Source organism: Candoia aspera, chromosome 4, assembly GCF_035149785.1.
Source record: "Candoia aspera isolate rCanAsp1 chromosome 4, rCanAsp1.hap2, whole genome shotgun sequence".
NCBI lineage: Eukaryota > Metazoa > Chordata > Lepidosauria > Squamata > Boidae > Candoia > Candoia aspera.
In genome coordinates this window covers 10272064-10277819 of record NC_086156.1, presented here as the reverse complement: position 1 = coordinate 10277819, position 5756 = coordinate 10272064, and positions in this window count along the sequence as shown.

Below are 5756 nucleotides of genomic sequence, written 5' to 3'. Positions count from 1 at the left end.
GCTAATAAAACCTCAGAGTAACAGATCCCAATTTAGTTGATGTCAGATGCAGCAGATCAAACTTCCACCAAGACAAATCCCTGAAATAATAGGCAAGCTCTTTGCATCTGAAGTGGCTCAGAAGAGGCAGCAAAGTTTATGTTAATCTTACCATAATTTTCCATCTGTAGCTGTTTGCTGAATGATGTAATTACACAAATGAGATAAATTGCTGTAATGAAATCCTTTCAAAAATAACAGACCTCTCTCCCCCCCACCAAATAAACCATTAAAACAAGGTTTCACTGCAGTTCACAGAGAGAGAGAAATAAGCATTGGGGTACTTCCAGCAAACTGTAGTTATTTGTTAAATTTATATCCTTCCTTTGGGTTCTGAAGAGGATGCACACAACGTTCCTTTCTCTAATTTTTTAATAGTAATTTTATTAAAAATTATAAATGCAAAGATAAAAACTAATACAAACTAAAAAAAAATTAAAAACAGAAAAAAATAGGTGCAAAAAAGATAACTTACCACCTTCTGTTAAAATACAACAAATGATCTCTTCTTCCCATATCCCACTTCTTAACTATAAACAAATCCTTAAAGCCTCGTCGTTTCAGTCCTGATGTCAGCCAAAGTCCATTAAAGGTTACCAGAGATAACATATCTATTTTAACCTTGATCAAATAAACCAACTTTATATTCCTTCCTTTTACTTTTAACAATCTCGAGCTTTAGTCCCTTCAAATAATGTCCTAGAACTTGATTTCTTTTCATTTTTTCTTTGTCCCTTCTCACAAAATTTTTCAAAGCTTTAACAAGCCTGTTTTGTAAATCCAATATAGGAAGATTATCCAGGTCACTCTCTTGGTGTGTTATTTGTATATCCCTTTTAATTACTAAGACATCAGCAGGTTTCTTTTGTATGTCCAGTGTAACATCTTTTTCCATGTTATTCTAGCAGCCTGTCATTTTTAAATCCACTTTCAGATCAGTTTCAGTCTTGTCAGGTAAAACTTGTTCCTCTTCTATAATATCTTTTAAATACAATATCTATAGAGTCAGACACTCTTAAAATTAACTTCTGGGTCCATTGTTCAAAAATATCCTTCAATATGTCCAATGTTTAAGTATTTTGCTTCATTCTGTATTAGATTTCAGTGGAAGGTCTACTTTAATTGTAATCTTTAGTTCCTTCTGGTTCCCTCTAGTGTCCAACCTTCAAAGTCTCATCCTAGCATTTTTTTTAAGAATTCAAAATAAAAGTGTTTTCCCATGGGAAGGATTCTTACAATTAATTCCAAAATCTTATTTCAAATCTATTTGGACCCTTAGTCCATTTGTAACTTTCCAAAATCAAGGTTCTAATCACTCTTTTCCAAAAAAAAAAAAAGTCCTTAAACTTGCATTGAAAACTTCTTTCACTAAGGATTGAAGGAAACTCACCCGTTGTTTTCAGACCAGTTGATCCAAAAGTCCCTAAGAGCTAAAAAGCAATTAACAAGCAATTTCTGAAAGTGATTAGAAAAGGAAGTATGCGAACCCAGTGTCCTTAAAGGTGCTGACCGTGGTTTGAGCAAGATGGCTATTCCCTTGTCTCCCAGATCTCTAAACCCGCTGGAGACTGCTGTCTTGTGGTCTCCTCATGAGAGCAACCGTCTGGAGCATTTGTGGGTGATTTCAAGTCCTCTCCTTGTCTGGAGAGGAATTATGAAGAGCTGGTCTACTTGCTGGCTCTTCATTACACTGGGGTTGTTGGCTCTTCAGCTCTTCCCCGGAAGTCCCACAACACTCCTTTCTCTAATATTTCCATCCAGCCACTTACTGGGCTACAGTGACTTCCCAAAAGCACACAGTAGATCTTCATCGCTCCATATCAGCTTGAATTTGAGTTTCCCTGGCCTAGTCCACCACCCTAACCACTACACTGCAGTTTGACCCCATTATGTGTCTTCCAGGTATGTTGGGACTAAAAAATTCCAGAATACTGAGCCAGTGGAAATTCTGGTGGTTGAAGCCACCACGCAGTTGGAGAACAATCCATTAGGCACTGATTCCCAAACTTTCTTGGTTCACAGAGCCCTTAGTGTCTCCATAATTTTTTCATGGCACCCTTAGGCCAAAACTGTGAACTACCTTGAACTAGTAGTTTGTGTGATGTCTGACAGATGTTGAATATTGCTGTGTTTCCCTTGAAAATTTAAAATATCCCATGGTGCCCCTGTGAGTTTGCTGCAGTATACAATTTGGGAACTGCGGAATTAGGGAAAACTCCAGTGATGATGAGTTGACAGATGTTTCTTTCTTAGGATACTGGGCAATGCAGCCCCTTGTCTTTCAGTCATTCTCTGGAGGACAAGTTACTGAAGCAAATCTCCTGACATTCCTTTTTGCTCTCTTCCATTTTTAACCATGGGCTAATCCTGCATATTTAATTATTAATATCTGCATGGCATTAGGATGGCTTATTTTGAGTTCCTAGCCTAGTTCCAATTGAGAGTATATACCAGCGGTGGCAAACGTGAAACATTTGCAGTTTTGACCATGTTAAAAAAAGTTTTAGTGATGGCAGCTGGAATGTTCAAGCCCAGGCTCATTCGTTTAAAGGAAATAGAAATTTATTGCAGAGTATGGCTGACATGCCCTGAGGACTTGCGTTGTGGGGTTTTGTTTTGTTTTTTGGCATGCATGGTCATGAACTCTTCCTGAGGTTGTTAAAACGTTGGCAACGGCACTTTAGTCAAAAAGCAAGAAAGTGTTCGGAGCAGAAGATATGGTGTTAGGTGTTAAAGAACTGCTAATTAACATAAGACTTCAGCTGTTTTTTTCCTACCTATTTGTAGTTGAATGAAAAGCAGTTCATGGAGAAACCCAGTACCATCACTAAGCCTTTTAAACTTACTGTTAAGTGTCAAAGGCTTTCTTTTCTAACTTGGGTGCATGGATTGCTGATTTGGAGAAGGTTTGGCCAAGCCTGCGCATACACAAAAGTTGAAGTTTTCACCAGCAACTCTGAATTCTGTTTGTCTGTATAATAATTTGTGTCTGAATAGAAGAAAGTTACTGGGGCTGAGCAGATAGTAGGCACCTAGTTAGGCTTGTCTAGGCTTGGAAGATAAACAGGATTGGGCATGCTTAGACCTTGGATGGGAGATCAGGAGGACATTTCTGGCCAGTTTTTTTTATGTCTTTCACATGACGGAAAATTATTACATATAAGCATATCAATTCTTTTTAATTTATTTAATTTAGTTTAAATTAAACTTACCACTGGCCTAATTTTTGTTCTGGTTGGACTCATTTCTCTGATCTGGCCCTGGCTGCTTTTCAGTTCAATTGCTGCAATTCAAAGGGTGTGCAGTTCCCAGCCTGAAAATATTGTGCACTTCTGGTATAAAGAATCATATTATAAATCTGCAACTGCAAAAATCACATTCTTCTTTATTTCTTTCTTCACTTTGATACCTCCTGGAAAATGATTAAACAGGCTTAATGTGGAAGAAGGAAGAGACTTGACATTTTTGTAATGTTTCCAAGGGTTCAAAATCCTTTATATATTTACTTCTTTGTTAGATTTACATCCTGCATTTCCTGCAGGAGCTCAAGGTGGCTTAAATGGCATTCTGTCCAGTTTTTCCATGCAAGAACAATCCTGTGAAGCAAGTTAGATGAAGGGAGAGTGATTGGCCAGTGTTATCCAAACAGCTCCTATGGCTAAGGGGGGACTAGAAACTAGGTCTCCCTGGTGCCTGTCCAGCACCTTAACTGCTAGACCTCATGCTTTTGTTGTATTCTTTACAACAACTCTATCAGTTAAATTAAAATGATTAAATCTATATGCAAACAAAGGGACTGATGGAGAACAGTCTAGCTGTTAATCAGTACGATCTTAAGAAAGATGCACAATGTCACCATGTTACAAGTGTTAGCAGGTACTTACAAATGTTGATCAGTGTCATATTTGCACATGTACTTGTGTGTGAGGGTATGAATGAACATGGATGAAAAACGAAATACGTGAGACCCACTCAAAGCAGACCACAGAGGTAGAAGGACTGTTACAGGGAATGTTAGCTTTTGACTGAAGAATTGAGATTTGTAAGAAAACACAAGAGGTGGTTCTTAAAACAAAAATGTTGGGTAAGCTGGATGAGCGATGGTGCATAGGTGAAAAGTTCCAAGAGGAATCAGAAGAATTCCAAGAGGGGATTGGCCAAGCCGTGTTGGAAGTTATGGGTACTGCAGTACTTTGGAGCCATCACACAGTATGAAGTATCATGCATGGTGGGCAACTCGCTTTGATTCTTCTGGAACTCAAACCAAGCCTGGCCAGCTAAATTTTGAGTTCGCTGGATCATTATCTATGGGTGTGTCTATGGTTAAATGAGTCAAATATTTAGCTCAGAAAGTAAACAGTGGAAGTTGTAAACCTGCATTTGTTCCTATGTGTCCTACATCTCTGGATATATAAGAATAACAAGTAACATTGGGAGTGTTATGGAAGTGTTTACAGTTGTGTGCCAACAGCAAAGAAAGGAAGAAAGAAAGAGCCATCAGGAAAAAAACATCAACATCTATTGGGTAATTTTTTTTATTAGGATCAACCAAAGCAACACAATTGTGGACATGGTATTGAATTTTTTTATGCAGATATCTGAAAGTAGTAGAGATCATATCCCATGTAACTGAGACAACCCCCCAAAAGAGCCATGTGTTGTTAGTGCATGTCTCTTTAAGCAATGGAACACCAAACTAAGGAAGGATTTATCATATATATATCTGTCCCTAATGCCATGGTGTACAACAACTGTGGTACTGTCAACTGTTTTGCATTCTTGTACTCTCGGGTCTGTTGAGTATTGTGTTTCATTGGATATCCCACTGATACAGGAAAGCTGTGTGCAGCCACTTCCTAGGCTGAAGCTATTTTACTGTCTTCACCCTTAAGATGGCAGTGTAAGTAAGCAAAAGAAGCAGCTTTGAATAACTGCATACTGTGACTTTGTCCCTCCTTCCTTGATACTATTAAGTGGGAAGATGTGACTGTTGAGATCTGAACTGATGGTAACTAACTAGGAAAAGATCTTGGTGTAGGACTTAAATCGTTCTCCCTTTAACTGCTCATCGACTACGGTCTTGGGCAAAAATCACAGCTTCAGGAAATAGTTGTGAGCACTTTACCCATTTGCTAGATGAAGATGAGACATGCTCATTTAATAACGATACCCTTAATAATAACATGCTCATCTGGTGCTACGTTGGGAAGATTTGCACCTAACATGCATTGTTGTCTTTGTGTGCTTCTGTCTTGCAGAAGTATATCAGATGAAGTAAGCAGATTAACCTCTATCTATTAGAAATGTATTTCAATATAAGAATGTTCATATTCATCTTTTCATCTTACAGTTTTGCTACCAACAAAGCTGGTCTGAATTATTAAATTATAGAATCATAGAATATGATCTGGTGTTGTTTAGATATGTTCACCTTAGCTCCCATCAGCCTGGCTTGCTAGTTATGTTGGGAGTTTTATTCTAAGACGTCTGGAAAACATTCTGCTTCATGCAAGCAATGCCTATCATACACTCAATAGCTAAAGAGAACACAGGTTTGTTTGATTGCCTATTGCTAGGGCAGCTCTTTATTTTTCCTGAAGGCCTCTTGCTAGCCATTGTTCAAATCCAAATGTCAAATTAGATTGATTAAATGCCACTTCATAAATATTTGTTACAAATTTGCTAATTTGAGCACTGAATTACTTATGCTGAAGTTA